Source organism: Prionailurus viverrinus, chromosome B4 (assembly GCF_022837055.1).
Source record: "Prionailurus viverrinus isolate Anna chromosome B4, UM_Priviv_1.0, whole genome shotgun sequence".
NCBI classification, from domain to species: domain Eukaryota; kingdom Metazoa; phylum Chordata; class Mammalia; order Carnivora; family Felidae; genus Prionailurus; species Prionailurus viverrinus.
This window is the reverse complement of record NC_062567.1, coordinates 31,794,004-31,813,411: the sequence shown is the minus strand read 5'-3', so window position 1 is coordinate 31,813,411 and position 19,408 is coordinate 31,794,004. Positions and strand designations below refer to the sequence as shown.

The window sequence follows — 19,408 nt, the reverse complement described above, 5'->3', positions numbered from 1 at the left end:
CAAACAAAATGTACTTGCTGGGAATTAAAAGCAAAAATGAACTATTGGGACCTCATCAAGATAAAAAGCTTCTGTACTGCAAAGGAAACAATCAACAAAACTAAAAGGCAACCAACGGAATGGGAAAAGATATTTGCAAATGACATATTGGATAAAGGGCTAGTATCCAAAATCTGTAAAGAACTCACCAAACTCCACACCCAAAAAACAAATAATCCAGTGAAGAAATGGGCAGAAGACACAAATAGACACTTTTCTAAAGAAGACATCCAGATGGCCAACAGGCACATGAAAAGATGCTCAACGTCACCCCTCATCAGGGAAATACAAATCAAAACCACAATGAGATACCACCTCACGCTGGTCAGAGTGGCTAAAATGAACAAATCAAGAGAGTATAAATGCTGGCGAGGATGTGGAGAAACGGGAACCCTTTTGCACTGTTGGTGGGAATGCAAACTGGTGTGGCCACTCTGGAAAACAGTGTGGAGGTTCCTCAAAAAATTAAAAATAGATCTACCCTATGGCCCAGGAATAGCACTGCTAGGAATTTACCCAAGGGATACAGGAGTGCTGATGCATAGGGGCACTTGTACTCCAATGTTTATAGCAGCACTCTCAACAATAGCCAAATTATGGAAAGAGCCTAAATGTCCACCAACTGACGAATGGATAAAGAAGATGTGGTTTATATATACAATGGAATACTACTTGGCAATGAGAAAGAATGAAATCTGGCCATTTGTAGCAACATGGATGGAACTGGAGAGTGTTATGCTAAGTGAAATAAGTCAGGCAGAGAAAGACAGATACCATATGTTTTCACTCATATGTGGATCTTGAGAAACTTAACAGAAGACCAGGGGGGAGGGGAAGGGGAAAAAAAGACCAGGGGGAGAGGGAAGGAGGCAAACCATAAGAGACTCTTAAATACTGAGAACACACTGAGGGTTGATGGGGGGTGAGGGAGAGGGGAAAGTGGGTCATGAGCATTGAGGAGGGCACCTGTTGGGATGAGCACTGGGTGTTGTATGGAAACCAATTTGACAATAAATTATATTAAATAAATAAATAAATAAATAAATAAATAAATATTGTTTTCATCTTCAAAAACAAACAAACAAAAACAAAACGTACTTGCCACTTCCTCATGAAATTAGTGAGGGGGCCCAGAAGGGGGCCCCAGAACCATGGCCCCACATTTGCCCTACAGCCCCAGGCACCTGGCTGTATGGCTCTTGGCAGATGGCAGAGCCATTGTGTCTGCGTTGTTACAAAGATAGCTTTTGGTTCTCACCAAAAAGGAGCTGCTCTTTTTACTTGGGCAAACTTCTGTGAAAGCAAAGCCACATGTCTTATTTTGAAACTTCATAATTAGGGTTTGTACCTGATGTGGCAAAGGAAAGCTCAGAGTTTGCTTCTTTTCTTGCTGTCTCTTTGGAATCTACCTCTCCCTGCACATAAAGATGGCATTTCTTGAATCTTGCTTTTTGGCTTAACTTTGCTAGACTCAGTGCAGACACACTTCTCAGGGAGCTCGTAACGCAGCTGATCAGAGGATGACCTTCTTTAGTTACTAAGGTAGACTTTGCTGGTTGTCTACTCAATTTCTCCTTTGTTCCTTACCATTTTGTTCAGAGTGGCAATATTTTCAGAGAAGGTGGAGCCAGCCCTTGGGAGCCAAATACAACTGGCCTGACCCATGCTAGGGACCCAGGTCTCTTTGACAGTGATTGGCTTAGGATAGGTATATGACCTTCTCTAGTCAGAGACATAAGGGGATAAGGACATTGGCTGGGGGACATTTAGAGCAGATTCCCCCTTTTTGTCATCTTTGTTTATTGTCACAATGGTACGTAACACTTGGTGCTACAGCAGCCACCTTGTGATCATGAGGGCAAAGCCAAGAGAATCACAGAGAGGATGAAATAGAGCCCTGATGTTGTTGAGCTGCCAAATCATCCAGACATCTCCTGCTGGACTTCCAGTCATGTGAGATCAGCTATGCCCTTATTGTGCAGGCCACTTCTACTTATGCATTCTGTTATTTAAAACCTAAAGCATCCTGACCAAAGTGTAACATTCTAATCATAAGTCCTATTGCCAACTGGGACGCTTCCCTGCTCCCTATCACTTGCTCAACTTTTTAACCATATTTTGGGGTGGGTTTCTCATGTAGAAAGCTACGTTCAACCAATTTATGTTGGTATTGTTTTTAAATTTCAAGAGGTTGAGTTTTTCCTCATTTTGACTCCAGAGTTTATGTGCAAATGATATGACCCAAAAACTGTATTACAAAAGTCTCTGAGGTTAACCAAGGAAACAAAGGACAAATGCACAGACCTTGCCATGGCAGATGTACTTCCACCAGCAATCCCGGATTAAATTAGCAAGCAGGCAAAGAAGGTCACCTGCCAAACCATGTACTGGTGGCCAGCTCTGAAGGCCTGTGAAATGGCTTTGTTTGCTGCCAGCCTCCACCCATGGGCTTGTTTTAATTAGAGAATTAATAGTCCCTTATGTCAGGAAGGCTACAGCTGCTTCAAGCCTCACCCCACCCCAACACCTGGGGGAATAGTCTTTGGTCACCCTGTTGCTGGGCTGAGAAGAGGGCAGCCCCAAGCACCGGCCATGGGCCCGTTGCTGTGCCCAAAGCTCTACTCACTAATACCAGCTTCTATCTACCGAACACCCACTACGTGCCAGTTATCCCTTGTCACAATGCTACTCTCTAAAACTACACTATTATGTGGGATAATTACAGGGCCCATTTCATAGACAAGGAAACCAAGGCTCAAAGTGTGCAAGTAGGTTGCTTGAAACCAAAAAGCTGAAAAATTGCAGCGCTCCCTCTGTCTCCGAAGTCTGCTGGCCAATGCCACTCAGATCCAGAAGAAGGGGCCAGGGTTGTCACCACACTCCCAGGAGGGGCCTTCACTGCAGCTCATGGCTCTGAACAACTGCTTTCTGGCCATCAGGCTTTTACCCCTGAGTCCTGAGCCTGAGCCTGCCTCTTAAGCTCCCAGTCAGTAAAGGAAGGCTCCTGTGCCCGGGCACACATGCTGAGATTTGTTATAGTAGCCAGCTGAGGGAAGTGCCAGGCCCTTTCATCCCACATTCTGCCTTTCTCACCTGTCCCCTACTCTGGAAATAGCCTCCTGATGACAACTTCTGTTACTAAGACAGAACCAGAGGCAATACCTAAGATGTGTTCTTGCCAAGAAGTTTTAACCAGAATCTAATCAAACCTTGTAGATTTAACTTTCAGTTTATAGGAAATATAAAGATAAAGGAACAAGTTAAACAATACAATGGGGAAATAATCAGACAAAATCATGGTATGAAATTGTGTATGAGATATACAGGTCAGTACCTGTCTCTTCAGGAATTGATGACACTGGGGCCCCTGGGTGGCTCAGTTGGTTAAGCAGACAACTTTGACTCAGGTCATGAACTGGTAGTTTGTGGTTTAAAGCCCCACATCAGGCTCACTGCTGTCAGTGTAGAGCGAACGTCGGATCCTCTGTCCCCCTCTCTCTACCTCTCTCTCTCTCTCTCTCAAAAATAAACATAAAAAAAAAAAACAAAGAAACAAAAAACAAAAAAAATGAGGGGCACCTGGGTGGCTCAGTTGGTTAAGTGTCTAACTTTGGCTCAGGTCGTGATCTCGTGCTTGCGTGGAGCCTGCCTGGGATTCTCTCTCTCTCTCTCTCTCTCTCTCTCTCTCTGCCCCTCCTCTCCTCTCTCTCTCTCCCTTAAAAAATAAACTTAAGGGGCGCCTGGGTGGCGCAGTCGGTTAAGCGTCCGACTTCAGCCAGGTCACGATCTCGCGGTCCGGGAGTTCGAGCCCCGCGTCAGGCTCTGGGCTGATGGCTCAGAGCCTGGAGCCTGTTTCCGATTCTGTGTCTCCCTCTCTCTCTGCCCCTCCCCCGTTCATGCTCTGTCTCTCTCTGTCCCAAAAATAAATAAACGTTGAAAAAAAAAATTAAAAAAAAAATAAATAAACTTAAAAAAAAAAAGAATCACCAACACTGTAAAAGGAGAAGTGATTGTTCTAGATTAAAATGGATGAGAAAAATAACAACAAAACACAAAACATGATTCTTGATTGTGTCCTGGTTTCAAAAAACCAACTTCGAAAGATATTTGGGGGCAGATGGGAAAACTTGAATATGGCCCTGTTATTAAATTAAATTAGATAATTATTTTCTAGGACAATATCCTTACTTTCTGGAGATGTTTCTGAAGGGGAAAATCACTGTTTGTAATTTACTTTAAAATAATTCGAAGACACAGAGATAACAGGTAGGGGGATAGAGAATAGATAGAATGAGCAAATATGGCAAAATATTTACCATTGTTGAATCTGGGTGGTAGATATATGAAGATTCTTTGTACAGTTCTTTCTATTTGTATGTATTTCAAACATAATAAAAATGGGGGGGGGCTTTCATAACAAAAAGTTTACAAACTAAATGAAGATGATCATAGGATGGAGACCTGAAGCCAGCGCCTCTGTTGGTCAAGTTTTGCCCAGCTGGTCTCCTCCCTTGGTGTTCTGCCCAGCTGTTGGGCTCCCCTGATGCTTCAGCCTGGACTCTCTGAGGCTTGAAGGAGCTTAGAGTCTGTTGAGGCACCTAGAAGCAGAGCAGGAAGAACTGGTTCTAGGGCTGGACAACCAAGGTGGGATTCCTAATTGGTGACTTGGAATGAAGATAAATATGTCTCCCATAAAGGGACCCCTGAGGAAGACAGACCCTATACAGAAGAGCAAAAGTCCCTCCTGGGCATGCCTCCCAGCAAGAATAGGAACAGAGTTAAAAGCATAGTAAGATATAAATGTATCAATCAACACACTGTACACTTTAAACTTACAGGATGTCATGAGTCAATTTTATGTCAATAAAGATGGAAAAAAGAAATAGCACAGTAAGATAACGGGCAGCAAGTCTGGGCCCTGAAGTTAGAATGATTTACTAGAGTAGAAAGTCATTCCTGGCTATGAAGACCAAAAATGAGATTGAGGCTCCCCAATCAATTAGCAGACTTAGCACATTTTCCATAAAACACCAGTGAACTTAACAGAATTTGAGAAAATGATCACATAATTCATATGGAAAAGTGGGCCAAAAATACAGATTTGAAGAATATTTTTAGAGATTATAAGCTCCCTGAGAAGAATCACGCCTGACTTGTCTATCTCCCCACCCAAACCCTCATTCTGCCATAGGAGCTTGCATACAACAGGTCTTCAAAAAAGTTTTTTTGTGGGGTATTTTTTGGTATTCAAAAATTTTTTTAATTTTTTAAAATATTTATTTATTTTTGAGAGAGAGAGAAAGAGCACTACAGTGTGAGTCAGGGAGGGGCAGAGAGAGAGGGAGACACAGAATCTGAAGCAGGCTTCAGGCTCTGAGCTGTCAGCACAGAGCCCAATATGGGGATTGAACCCATGAACCATGAGATCATGACTTGAGCCAAAGTCAGACTCTTAACCAACTGAGCCACCCAGGCACCTCTTCTTTTTTTTCCTTTTAATTTTTTTGTTTATTCATTTATTTTGAGAGAGAGAGAGAGAGAGAGAGAGAGAGAGAACAGGTGGCAGAGGGGCAGAGAGAGAGAGAGAGAGAGAGAGAGAATCCCAAGAAGGCTCAGAGCTGTCAGCATGGAGCCTGATGTGGGACTCAAACTCACAAACAGTGAGATCATGACCTGAGCTGAAACCAACAGTCTGATGCTTAACTGGCTGAGTTACCCAGGAGCCCAGATAGAGTACTTCTAAGTGCAATCTAACTGAATAAATTTCTCATAGCCAGTTTTCCTTTTTCTTTTTTAATTTATTTATTTTGAGAGAGAGAGAGAGAGAGAGAATCCCAAGCAGGCTCTGTGCTGTCAGACAGAACCCAGCTTGGGGTTCGAGCTTAACGAACCATGAGATCACGACCTGTACTGAAATCAAGAGCCAGATGCTCAGCCAACCTGTGCCACCCAGGCGCCCCGGTCACAGCCAGTTTTCTTAGACATAGGAAGAAATTCTACTCTCACCTTCTTTTCCCATGTTCATTAAGGTTGGAGGGACAATGGGAGATGTAGGACAGAATAGTCCTCTAATGGTCTCATATGTAAGCATTGGCTACCAACAGGTCAGCCAATTCTGTTAGGATCAGGACCAGGTCATATGTCTTCTGCATTCCTTTGGGTCCAGCAATGTTGGTCACAGACTAAGTGCTCAAAAAACATTTGGAAAATTGAACAGATTACATCTGAAGCCAAAGAGCACTAATCTTACTTGTATAAGGTGGAGCTCAGGGAACTTTCCAAAAGAGGGAGAAGGTATACATGGCACAGGAGGTCTGGTGGAGGGGCCGTTGATTCCATATAAAACTGGACAGGAAATGCTCAAAGATGGTGTCCTGGCTCTTCTGCCCTTTGGAGCCCCCCGACCTGTAAGAAGGAAACTTCCAGAGCTTCCCCATGATGAAAGTTTTAACTGGGCTACAGCTAGAGCATCTGGGTTCAGGAAAACAGGCAGTCACTTGAGCTGGCTATATTAGTAACCACCATTAAGGGGTGATTTTATTTGGTTACCTGGCCTCTGGAAAAGGAAATGGGCTATAGGCAAAGAAATTAGCAATCTAAAAGCAAGCAAATTTGTCAAGTAGAAAAGGACTCTGAGATCAGAGGCTCTAGTCCTGCATTTTACACAGCAGGGTCCAGAGAAGGGAAATACCTAGCCCTGAACCACTTCCCTTGTTAGGAGCAAAACAGGTACTAACTAGAAGCTAGCCACTGACTTCACACTCCCACCCCTTCCCACTCGGGCCAGCCTCTCCCACGAGACAGTCACTCTGCCTCACCACCCCACAGACAGTCTCACTGTTCTTCCTTCCCCAAATCCATCCATCCGCCCACAGGCCTTTGCCATCCTTCCCACTCTGTGGGTGCCATACAGTTCTGATGGGCATTGTGCTCAGAGAGCAGCAAGCTGGGACTTGTGGTCTTCCTGAGTTGTTGTTTTGGGCTGTTAAAAAAGCTGGTGGCCACTGACTGCATCGGAGACGTATGCAAAAGGCATCTGTGTTTCTTAGTGTCCCCAAACACCAGGCTCAGTGCCAAAGAAGCAGACCCTTTGTCAACAGAGATGCCTTGGCTTTGTGCACTCAGAGGGAGGCAAAAAAAAGTCTGCTGGCATCAGACTCATCTCTAGGGGAGGAGGGAAAGGGAGTCATCTACAGAAGTTCCAGTAAATGTTCTCATTTAAACAAACAACAAGAAAATAATAAGATGGAGAAAGAGCCAACGGGGCGGGGACAAGCAAACTCTTGAAATTGCATTATAATTAGAGCATAACTTTGTTCCGGATCCTCAGGTGCAGAGAGGGCTGGTGTGTTTATTAACCTGGTCAAAAGACATCAAGGCAAATTGAGTTGCAGCCTAGCCTTGCCAACGAACAATTTAGCATGCAAATGTGACTAGCACTGGGGCTCGAAGGAGACCAATAAGGTCTTGGGCAGTTGAAGAGGGAAATCCAAACTGGGCTGCCTTGAAAGTGAGGGGAGTCACTGGGGAGAACAGAGCAGGGGTGGGGACAGGTATCCTGTTTCCATCAGGGACAATTTTCATTGGTTTGGTCCGGCTGATACCAAAGCTAAGAGCTAGCTGGTTGGCCCCCAAGGACCGTGCCAAGCCACATATGGGAGTACAGCAGACTAAGGCCCAGGAAAATTTACGTGATTCTGTGCCAGTATTAACCCAGCAGGAATGCCTACCCATCAGCACCGCTGCTCCAAGGCCAGGAGGGCATTGCCAGGGTGTTTGCCCAGCAGAAACTAGCATATGGGCCCCAAAGAAACCTTTCAGAATAGGCAGCCTATACCCCTGTGAATCACTCTCTGGTGGTTTTGCTGTGGTTTCAGAACCCGTGGCTAGGGCAGAGGGACCACGAGGGCCCCTGGCCGGGTTGCTTTCTCTTCTCCCAGCTGCTTCTGTCTCTCTCTCAGGCTCCTGGACACAAAACAGCTGAGCAGATAAACAAGTCACCACCTGCTCCCTCCTCCCCCATGACACCGCCCCTGTCCCCAAGTCCCACCCCTTCTTCCTAGCATTCTCTCCCTCCATTCCTCCCTGAAGCCAAACTTCCCAGCAGCAGCAGCTGCCGCCGGCTCTCCCCTCCTGTGCCTGCCTCCCCAGCACACCCTCAGCTCGCCCCTCCACAGCCCCCCTCTGCCCCTTGCTCCCCACCAATGGCAAATGAGGAACATGTGTACAGAGCCCTGGGCTCTCCCCTTCCCAGAGCCATTTCAAACAAAACAGTTGTGCTTTCTGAAAGTAATTCGTGGAGCTCTGGGTCCCCAAGGAAAATGAGTTTATGGCATCCACAGCCCTGGAGCCAGTGAGTGTCTGGCCACTTGGCCCAGAGCCCCTCTGCCAAGCACAGGAAAGCTAGAAGGAAGGGGTTAACCTGAGCAGAAGCCAGGAGGGGCCCAGCTCCAATCCAGACTGCAGGGGAGGCAGATCCCTGGGATGGAGGGCAGCAGGAAACAGCTCAGAGAGGCCAGGAGGCCAAGGCCCAGTTTAAACCCTGAATAAAGGCCATCTTTTTGGTAGCCTGCATGCATTCTCTCTCTCTCTCTCTCTCTCTCTCTCACACACACACACACACATGGTATATTCTTATTACCAAAATAAAGGTTGTCACAACAGACTCTGGTAGGCAGAAGCTCTGAGTTGGTGCTGTTTAATAAGTCCCCAGTGCCAATGGTAGGCATTACTGAAGACCTCGGTGGGTGGGTGAGTGCCTCCCAGGGAGGGGAGGTGTGTGTCAGGAGGATCCCCCAGAGGACTCCTTGGCAATTTAGAGTTTAAATTTGGGTTACTACTGGCTCACCTGAGTTCTCAGAAGCTGAAGCCAATGTAACTGGGAAGACAGTGTACTAGCCTGTCTTCACCCTCAGGCTTCCCTATTTCCTCGGAGCTCTCAAAAAAAAAAATTTTGTAGGGGCACCTGGGTGGCTCAGTCAGTTAAGCATTTGACTTTGGCTCAGGTCATGATCTCATGGTTCATGGGTTCGAGCCCTACAGTGGGCTCTGTGCTGACAGCTCAGGGCCTGGAGCCTGCTTCGGATTCTGTGTCTCCCTCTGTCTCTGCCCCTCCCGTGCTCACACTCTTTCTCTGTCTCTCAGAAATGAATAAACATTATAAATAAATAAATTGTAAAAATTGTAATTGAAGTATACTTGACATACAACTCAGAGCTCTCTCTTTGCTGTTTTATGGACAAGCAGGGAGTGGATTTGTTTGAGGAAAATAAACCTGGCTTCCATTTGCTAAATGTTTCAAATCTGTTTGCATAAACCAATGCTATTTTGTGGAAAGTAGCAGCAACATTAGACTGGATAGCAAGGAGCTGGGTTTGAAACGGTGAATGGTGGAATGACCCTGGACAAGTTACATTACCTCTCTGAGCCTGTTCTCTCATTGGTAAAATGGAAATACTATCACTACTCCATATTTTTCAGGTGAAGTGAAGTGACAAAGCAAAGTTAATGAAACATGCCTGCAACACCAAGCATTCTGCTGAGGCCCCACCTGGTGCTCGGTAAAATTGTTTATATTCTGTGGGAGACAAAATGGAAACACCAAATGGAAAATGGACAGTGGAAAGGCGGGTGCAAACCCAGAGACTCTGAAAAGGTCCATGTAGAACCACTGCATGAGGTGGGAGGAGGCAGGTGAAATATTCCAGGTAGAAGTGAACACTTCTCCCCTCCTTCTCCTTGGAGAGCAGGGTTTCCCAGCCTCAGCACTACTGACATTTTGGGTCAAGGAATTCTTTGCTGTGGGGACCTGTCTGGTGCCTTACAGGATTTTCGGTAGCATCCCTGGCCTCCACCCACTAGATGCTGGTACCACCAACCCCTCCTTATGACAATCGAAATGTCTCCAGACACTAGCTGGGTGTCCCCTGGGGGCAAAAGAGGACCTGGCTGAGAACTGGTGTCAGGAGCTAGGAGAACAGGCCTCCTTTTAGGAGTCTGAACCAAGGCTGTGCTCATAGTACGGAGTCAGTAAATGTTAGGATAGATGCTCGCTGATACCTTTCTTTTAAGCAAGAGGCTCTCACAACCCGAGAAGGAAGATGTAGTCATGGAAAAGGCAATGAGTGACCATTCTAAGAAATATGGTGGGTGTGGGAGGGGGAAGGAGAAGCAGTGGCTGCTATTGAACAGGCTGGAAGGAGAGGCTGGCCAGTGCCCACCACTGACCTCCCCCACCCTCCCTCCAGGAGGCACTCACTGTCTTAGAGGGAATTCCCCACTTCTGGACTTTCCTCTCACCTTATTTGAAGAATGGAGTTGAATTTGTGCATCAAAGTGGAGAATGATTCAGGGTGGTAGGAGTCAGATCTGTTTCTGCCCTTGCTTTGTAACTAATGAGACGTGTGCCCTTAGACAAGCCATTTCATCTCTCTGCAACTGTTTCTTTGGCTGTGAAATGTGGGAGTTAAGAGTTGATGAGAGCTAAGGTCCCTTCCAGCTGGAAGTTCTAAGGCCTGTGAGCACCACAAATGTGATTAAACCAACTGGCTAATTAGGGCAACGTAAAGTTCCGTCTTACTGCACTGCAAGCCAGCAGTGTAATTCTCCACTTGTCTTTGTTAAGACCTATTGCTGCCAGAAAAGCTTTTGCAAATTCCTACTAGAAAGCACTGTGCTAGCCACTGTGGGAGAGAGAAGACTTTCACTCTTTCCTTCACAATCTAATTAAAGAAAAAAATAATTCTAATTAAAGGCCATGAATTAAAAATGCCTCATACCCCCCAATGGCTTCAAAGTGAGGCCAACCTGCGTTAGAAGGCTAGCTCCGTACTAGGATTCCTCAGGCAATCCACTGAATCTGTTTCTTCATCTGTGAAACTGGCATAATAATAGCACCAATGTTACAGGGTAAAATTGTAAGGGTTAAATACTTGCAAGAAAATTAGCATGGTGCTTGGCATGTAAATAAGTGCAAAAAAATTTTTTTTTGTTTGTAGCAAACACTTGTTGGATACTCTGAACCAGGCACTGTGCTAGGCCCTGGGAACATGGAGATGGGAGACAGGGCTCTACCTCTGGAGAAGCTCACCTGATGGTGGGGAAAGAAACAAGGACCAGCTACAGTACCCTGAGAGGGCTATGATGGAGCAGGGTAGGAGGATTGTGGACACAGGGAAACATCCGGCCCTGATCACAGGGCACAGAGCGGAAATAATGTCTGTGCTGGATCTTGAAGCACGGCCAATGGTCTTCACTCAGATTAAGGAGGCAGAACATTCCAGATGAGAGAACACATGTGCCAAGGACCCAATGCTTCTGCAGAAACTGCATGCACTGGATCATGGCTGAGTACATATGGGATAGTGGTCATAAGTGAGCCTGGATGTTAGTTCCCAAAGGGACCTGCACAAGAAATACTTCTTTTTTTTTTAAATATTTTTTAACATTTATTTATTTTTGAGACAGAGAGAGACAGAGCATGAATGGGGGGAGGGCCAGAGAGAGAGGGAGACACAGAATCTGAAGCAGGCTCCAGGCTCTAAGCCGTCAGCACAGAGCCTGATGCGGGCTCAAACTCACGGACCATGAGATCGTGACCTGAGCGAAGTCGGACGCTCAACCAACTGAGCCACCCAGGCGCCCCAAGAAATACTTCTTTTATCAGACACACTATTTCCCTTTTTGACACAACCACCAGGCAGCTCAGAGCTGATTTTTAGGCTCAATGTTACACACTTCCCTGAATCTAGGTTGTCTGGTATAACTATTCTCTTGCCCTAGCTTCCTTTACAGCCTGGACCTCAACTATTAATCTGGTTTTTGGTTTTTTGTTTTATCCATTAATTATAAACTACCTTAATTCCTTTTTGAGTAAGGTTAGCACATGAGTAAATGAATGAATGAACTGTGAAATACAAAAGTGCATGGATGAGAATGAAGTCAAGTCTTGTAGGGTGAGCTCCCCCAGGGTGGTGAGTTTGTGGTGTTTGCAGCTGTATCACCAGTACCTGGGCCAGTACCGGGCACACCATGGGAGCTCAACAAACCACTGCTGACTCAGAGAGTGACATTAGGAATTTTCACCTAAAAAAAGCCTTCTCTGTAAGATACAAAAGAACTGACCTGTGGGGCCATTCCCTGGCCCTATCACACCTTTGGGCTCCATATTGGACTTCCTTGTATATTGTTCCCCACTTGTTTGGGCTCATGGCCTTGCTGTTCCAGCCAGATGGCATGCTATACCTCACGGACAGATGCTTTGCCATATATGTCAGTGTCTCCCAAACCACACTTAGCACAGAGCTTGTCCCAAAGCAGCCTCCCTAAATTTCTGTGGTTTTAGCCTGATAAACACCTGCAATCCTTTGTAGTTGAAAAAGGGTGAGCAACCAGGACCCTTCCAAGTCAGGTTGGACTGGTTTTCCTCCCTGACCATGCATTTGACTGCATGGAATAGTATTTCTTTCATTCATCCAATTGATCAATGACTATTTGCTGGATGAAAGAAGGAAAGAACTGCTTCTTATTGGTGTGTTGAAGGCCTTTGTGCATTTTTATCAACTGCATTTGACCCCCCTCCCACAAAAGGCAGGGAAGGCAAGGAGGAGCTGCTGGTCCTCTGGAGAAGGGACAGAGGCTCCAAAGGAGAGAGGACAGAGGGGGATGGCAGGTGTGTAAAAGCCACGGGCACTGCTGCTCTCACACCCGGTAGACCTCTTCTCTCAGCTCTCCTTAAGAGTCAGCATCAGGCCAATGACTGGGGGAGGTGACACACGGAGAACTCATGGCCTAGCTGGGCCCAGTGCTGGGTCCCGAATGGCCTCTCTCACACCTTCCTTCCTTCCTCCTTCGCCTTCTTCCTCCCTCTCCCTGTCTCTCCCTGCCTCTCTTAGTGAAAGGACTCCCTTGACAACAGTATAAGGTTTCAATTGTCTGTGTCCTGGGAAATTACAAGATCTTTCCCCCTTTCTCTTTTTAACTAGGATTACACATTCAGAGTAAGCTGGCTCTCAGGGCCTGCCCAGCTGCTGCAGGGCTGGAGGATGCCAGAGACTTCTGGGCTTGGCCACCCAGTGCAGGGTGGTCAGGTCACAGTGAAAGCCACCAGGCCTGCTCTCCCCTCTTCTGAACTCCAGAACCCCCCTTTCAGAATTCTGAGAGTCCCAGGCATCCTTGCAGAGGAGGGGGGTGCAGCTCAGACCTGCCCTCCCCAGTCAGGCGTCTGGCCACCAAGTCTCCTTCCATTCCAAGGACAACTACAGCAGGAGGGAAAGATGGGAGACACCAGGTTATTTGTGATCTGACCATTCTCCTTTAGAAAGAGAAGCATTTCACAATATATATATGGAGCAAACCGTTTTTTTATATCTTAAACTCATACAAATTATATGTTAATTATATCTCAATAAAAAATGGGTTAAAAAGAAAGAGAAGCAGGCCAAGAGGGTAGATAAGATTATGAGAACAGCAAAGGGGAGAGAGTGAAGAGAAACAAAAAAAAGGAGGGACTCTGCAAATTTCCTGTAGCCGTGGGCCCTGAGCTCTGTCCACCAAGAGGAAGTGGGGTTCTGAGGACATGGCCTGAAACAGTCTTCTTCAGAAAATTAGAAAGGATCAAGGGGCACCTGGCTGGCTTAGTTGGTAGAGCATATGACTCTTGATCTTGAGTTCAAGGCCCACATTGGGCATGGAGCCTACTTAAAAAAAAAGAAAGAAAATTAGAAAAGTTCAAAATAGCGATTTTGGAGTGCAGGAGGAAGGCTGAGCTCTTCCATCATCAGTAACATTCACTGGGTACAGCTCTTCTCTACACTGATAATCAGAGCAAGTTGCTCCTGGGTGTAAAAGTGCACATACTGTCCCCTAATTTGAAAGGCCTGGGAAATGTGGCCACGTTTTGGCCATTCCCCCCACTCATGGACAGTGAAGGTTGTGTTCTCATAGCACATTGGAGGCTAGGCATCGCCAAAGCCCTGATTGTACAGGGGGAAACCCTTGTTCTAGTGATGAAACCTACTCCAAGACCCAGGCCCCAACACACTGCCTCCCCCTCACACACCAGAGCAGGGGGTGCGGGGTGGGGGGTGGCCAACTAATGCCTCAGTGCAAAGTGATTTAAACAAATGAAATAGACACGGTGCCAAGGTACACAGGCTGTGGTTGTGGAGTTGGGTTCTTGAGGCAGAGGTTGGAAGTGGAAACAGTCAACTTTTGGCCTTTGAAGGTCTCTGAAAGGCCAGGCTGCTGTCAGCCTTCCCCAGTCCCCCAGGGCTCCTGCTTGGCTGCTGGGCGCTTGGTATTTTCCAGGACACAATATTGGGCACCTTAAAAGAGGACTGAGGGGAGTCAGGATCAGCGTCTGGCTCAGATTTCCTTACTCGGGGCGGACACGGTCTTAGGAAACTGCCCACAGTGCACAGTCCTATCATTCAAATGAAATATAAAACCCCAGGCCTGGGGAGTCACACGTGGTCACCAAGGACACCCCGGCCTGGGGCTAAGCCAAGGGCATTAGCCTGGGCGGCTCAGGACTGCTCCGCAGCTGGGATCAGTCCTTTTCTCAGACCCCCCCAGTACCACCCCACTCAGGACCCTCTCAGGACCCTCCAGCTGGTCCCTCTTAAGTGCAATATTCCCTGTGCTTACCTTGGGGCTCACTGTGCTATGGAAACAGCATGCAACTTCCCAGGTTATGAGAAATAACTTTCCTAAGAGTGTCACCAGCTGCAGACGCCCCTGTCATAAACTGTCCCAGCTCTAAGCCGCCTAGGGCTTTTATCCCCTCCCTCTTAGCTACTCATTACCCAGCTTAATTAGGCCAGGAAATGCTCACGCAGAGGACACTCTCGGCAGGAGGCGAGGCTGGAGGAGAGATTCTCAGCAGCTCCACTTCCTGAGGCTGGAGCTGGGGGCTGGGGAAAGCCTGGTGAAGGACTATGGAGATGGCAGGGCTGTGTCCTCCAGCGAACAGCTGCTGGGAAGGAGGCAGAGATGCACACATTTGCTCCTCAGGCCCTCCAGGGAGCTGAGGGTTGTACTTGTTTACGGGAACAGCACCGGATCTGAAAGCTTGGATGCGCCTACTCACCCCCACCTTCCCCTCCCATCTCAATTAACCAGCCCCACCCCCCCAACCCCACGCTTTCACCCTCCTAACCACTTACAGTATTTCAGCCCAGTCTCTGACATAATCACAGCCAGACACAGCCTGAGACTGCCTCCCGTGTTCGGCCAGCCCCTGACCTTCACCCTAAACTGCTTTGGTTGTTTGTGTGGCCGGCTAGGCCTCCCCAGGAAGATAACGCCAAGGTTCTTATGAGGTGAATGCAGGAATGAGTTTGCCTTTCTGCTGCAGTGGTGGGCGAGAGGCAGGTAACACTGTCTGGTGGTTAATACAGGGGATTGAGAGTCTGAAGTCCAGCCTTGCTGTCCTCTGTAATTCTGTGACCTTGGATAAACTGTTTCATCTTTCTGAGCCTCAGTTTCCTTAGCTGTGAAAACAGAGAGAGTGCTACCGACCTCCTGCGAGGCTGAGACTATCTACTATATCCTCATGGCAGAGAACGTTCAGGAGGAACTAGCGGGTGTTACCTTGTCAGGACTTTGGCCAGTGGGCTTTGCCTCTGAGCAGTGAGGAGGTCTGCGTTTAGGGATGCCCCACCCCCACTTCTCTTTAAGGGAAACCTAAGAAAAGGGGAAGTAATATTGGAGTTCTTAAGATCTATCAGAGCCATTCATACTTACATGATTTCACTTAATTATTCAATTATCTGTTGAGGCTTCTGGATACAAGTGAGTGAACTGAGGCTCAGACAGGGTGGGTGATAGCTGAAAGGCAGAGCAGATCACGGGTTACAGGATCTGGTAAGTCTGAGACTGTGCCATGGCCTGGAAATGTCAGGCCACCAACCTACAGTGAGGAGGGTGACCTGAATCCCAGCACCAACCAGCAGATCTTCACTCTCCAAGAGGGGATTTTGAAGGCTTAGAGTCAGAATGTCATCCAAGAATGAGTCTGTCTGTGGTGGCTCTCTAGTCCCAAGGAACACACACCCACCGACCTTTTCAACAGTTCCTGGGTTCTGTTTTATGCCTTGCTGCTTCCATTGCAACAATGTTTTCTGAGAAAATGTACATTTCTTGACAAGTGACCTCATTTCCCTCACCTGTAGGAAGACAAAAATGATTCTTGGCTCTCGGATATCCAATAGTGCCATGATCAGAAGGTTCTTGTAACTTTGAAAAGTGCTTCCCATTCTACCAAGAAAAAATGAAAATGTTCCATAGTAGAGATGGGGTGGGGGTGTTGAGGAGGATGGGGACCTCCAATTGTATTCAGAGGAGGGCAGTAGTCTGTTTCCCCACAGAGAACACCTGGGGACCTAGGTCCTCCCCCACCCCAAGGGAATCTTCGTCTGCTTTTGATCCACCTGAGAAATGGCACCCCTACCTCCCTAAACTCCTGTCCAGTGGTTTTGGGGGTCCACTGTTTTTAGGGGTCCATTTACTTGACCGGTAAAGTGGTTCTCACTTGAAATCCATAAAAGCAAAGGAAACTCCCAGCTGAGCAGTCAGGCGCACACTGAACCTTGGAATCCTAAACCTTGAGGGTCTCCAGCTTCATTGCTCTCTACTTGTGATCTGAGGTGAGTGAAGACAGGATAATGCAAACAACTCAGCGATTTCCCAGGATGCTAGAAATGTTCTCGTGCAGAACTTCTCTGCAGCTCTAGGGAATAAGACTTGAGTAAAGTTCCAGGGAAGCAGTGTGGGCTTTAGGCACAGAAGGCCCTAAGCTGTTGGCAAATCATTCTGACTGGCCAAGGAGGCAAGGCCCACGCGGGTGGAGGATGAAGGTTTAGGAAGGCGTAGGATGGCCTGTGCACTGGGCAAGGTGCGGGGCCTTCCACCCCAGGACTCCATTTACGAGGGTGTCGTGAAGTATGAGCTCAGAAGGGTGAGGGTGGGGGAGAGAGCTGCTGGGACACAGAACCAGGACACTGTCTCTGGCACACAGGAATTTCCCTTTCGGCACCATCTGCCGCACCTTTTAGGCCTGGCTCTCCTTCCTTCAATCTATGCCCCACCCCTCCCTCTTCCCACCCACTGGGAGGCATCCTCTTCCTCCAGGGAGGGGGGGGCTCCCACACCAAGGCAGGAGTGGGAGATGCTGCCTCGCCCTGAGCAGCTTGGGGGCAAACATCTGCTCACTGTCATTGTTTCTCGCTACTTAGGGGGTGGGAGGGATCTGGTGGAGCTCAACAGAACCACACACAAGAGCTGCACTTTGGTGTCTCCTCCTCCAAGGGAGCAGGGAAAAGCTGAAAATTCCCCTGGGTCTCGGAGGAGGGATTTTCAGCGTGTCGTTCCCACAGGGCGGGGGCTGCTGCTGGCGGAGGAGCTGGAGGAAGGGTGATACTCACCCTCCTTGGCAACACCCCTCATTTGTTCCCTGGCTCCCTGGTGCCTGGCAAGGCCACGTGGCTGAGGGATACAGTCACCTGTGTCCCTCCCTCCCCTCTGGGTCTGCCCCTGTGCCACTTCTAACCACCAGGCTTGCAGCTGAGCACCTGGAGTCTTGGGTGTAGGCAGGCGTTCATCTCACCAAACGGCCGATTGCCAGGGTGAGGGCACTGAATCACACATACCACGGGGACTGTAGGTTCACATAGTCACCAGCTAACCCGCTCAGGAAATGCAGGGATTTGTTCCAGCATCTTCCTTGACAACCCCACCTACCTAACACCAAGTTTCAAATGCCAGGTTTGAGATAGAGGGAACCACTGTGAAGTGATTCTGGAAGTATTGGTGTTAGGGATGTAGTGGTAAACAGAGAGGATGAAGCAGGCCCCTGCTCAGGGGATGCCCTGCAGTCTGCTGGAGGGGTAAGCGCCACAGGTGGTAAGCCCCAATGCAGATAGAAGGACAGACCGTGGGGAGCCCAGGAGGTAAGTGAGAGCTGCAGCAGGTGAAGGGAAGGTATCTCTGAGGAAGTGATGTTTAAGCTGAGGTGAGCAGAGGTTAGGCAGGCTTGGCTAGTCTGGCAGGTGGCTGCCAGAGTTAAAGTTCTAAGACAGTATGAGGCAACACATTCCAGAACCCAGGCAGGCTCCAAGTCAGAGTTCTGATTCTGGGCTTTCTAATGATTCATTGTGTGGTCAGACTAGCAGGCCTTAATTACCCTATGGACGATGCTATCAGACTGTCTCCCAAGGATAAGAAATGTGTGCCTTAAAAGTGTTCTGAGATCTCCAGACAAGACCCAGCATATTGTTATTATCAGTGGCAACATGTTATTTCTAGTTTCTACCCACTCCACGAAAATAAGAGCCTTCTCAGAGTGGTGCCCCATCCCTTCCCAGCCTCAGCCAGGCACTTCCCCTTAAGGTTAATATAGATCATGCAGATGGTTCCAGATACCTTTATTCCCTCCTTCCTGATGGATGTTCTTGCAAATGTAGAGAGATTCCTGTTTCTGCTGTCTCTCCTTCCATGTCATCTTTATCATGACTTTTTTTTTCAAGGACCCAAAGTATTTGGAGTGAGTCAAGTCACTGCCTCCCCCCCCCACCCACCCAGGGCATTATCACTGTCTACAATTCAGGGCATTTCCCATGGTGACCTCATTTGGACATACACGCATATCCACTGGAATCAAACTCTGGGTTTATGATTTATCTTCCAGTGTATGTCCTCATCTCTTGTTTTTAGCTACTGCATAGTATGACTTAGTCTGGGTATTATCACTTGTTTCTTATTTATTTGTATGCACTCCCATGTTTACTGCTACATTATTGACAATAGACAAGATATGGAAACAACGTAAGTGCCAGTCAATGGATGAATCCATAAAGATAAATACTGTATGATATCAACTTTATGTTCTATCTAGAAAGCCAAACTCATAAAAACAGAGTGTCAAATGGTGATTATCAGAGGCTGGGTGGTGGGAAAGTAGGAATGATTTTTTTTTTTTTTTATGGTACAAACTTGCAACTAAGAGACAAACAAATTATTTGTTCCTTATTGATGGATATTTGCCTCCCCTCCCCTGCTATTGCATATGGGTGACTTCTTTACAAGGAGGGTTGGATTTCAGATATTTTTATTTTCTTAAAAAAAATTTTTTTTAACGTTTATTTATTTTTGAGACAGGGAGAGACAGAGCGTGAACGGGGGAGGGTCAGAGAGAGAGGGAGACACAGAATCTGAAACAGGCTCCAGGCTCTGAGCTGTCAGCACAGAGCCGGACGCGGGGCTCGAACTCACGGACCGCGAGATCATGACCTGAGCCGAAGTCAGACGCTTAACCCACTGAGCTACCCAGGAGCCCCAGATATTTTTATTTTCTAGAAAACTTTCTTCAACA

The 19,408-nt window shown here is 47.4% G+C and overlaps 1 long non-coding RNA gene across 2 annotated transcripts; it reads right to left on the bottom strand.

Moving 5' to 3' along the window:
- Positions 1–13,484: 13,484 nt before the first annotated feature.
- On the bottom strand, positions 13,485–18,078 carry LOC125170427 (uncharacterized). 2 transcript variants are annotated; one of them, XR_007154030.1, is made up of 6 exons: positions 17,971–18,078; positions 16,571–16,768; positions 16,101–16,205; positions 15,784–15,867; positions 14,873–15,010; positions 13,485–13,733 (listed from the first exon to the last, which is right to left on the bottom strand). It is a non-coding gene; the product is annotated as an uncharacterized LOC125170427 (long non-coding RNA). The 2 variants fall into 2 exon arrangements; XR_007154029.1 differs by having other exon boundaries at positions 16,571–16,680.
- Between the last annotated feature and the right edge of the window lie 1,330 nt (positions 18,079–19,408).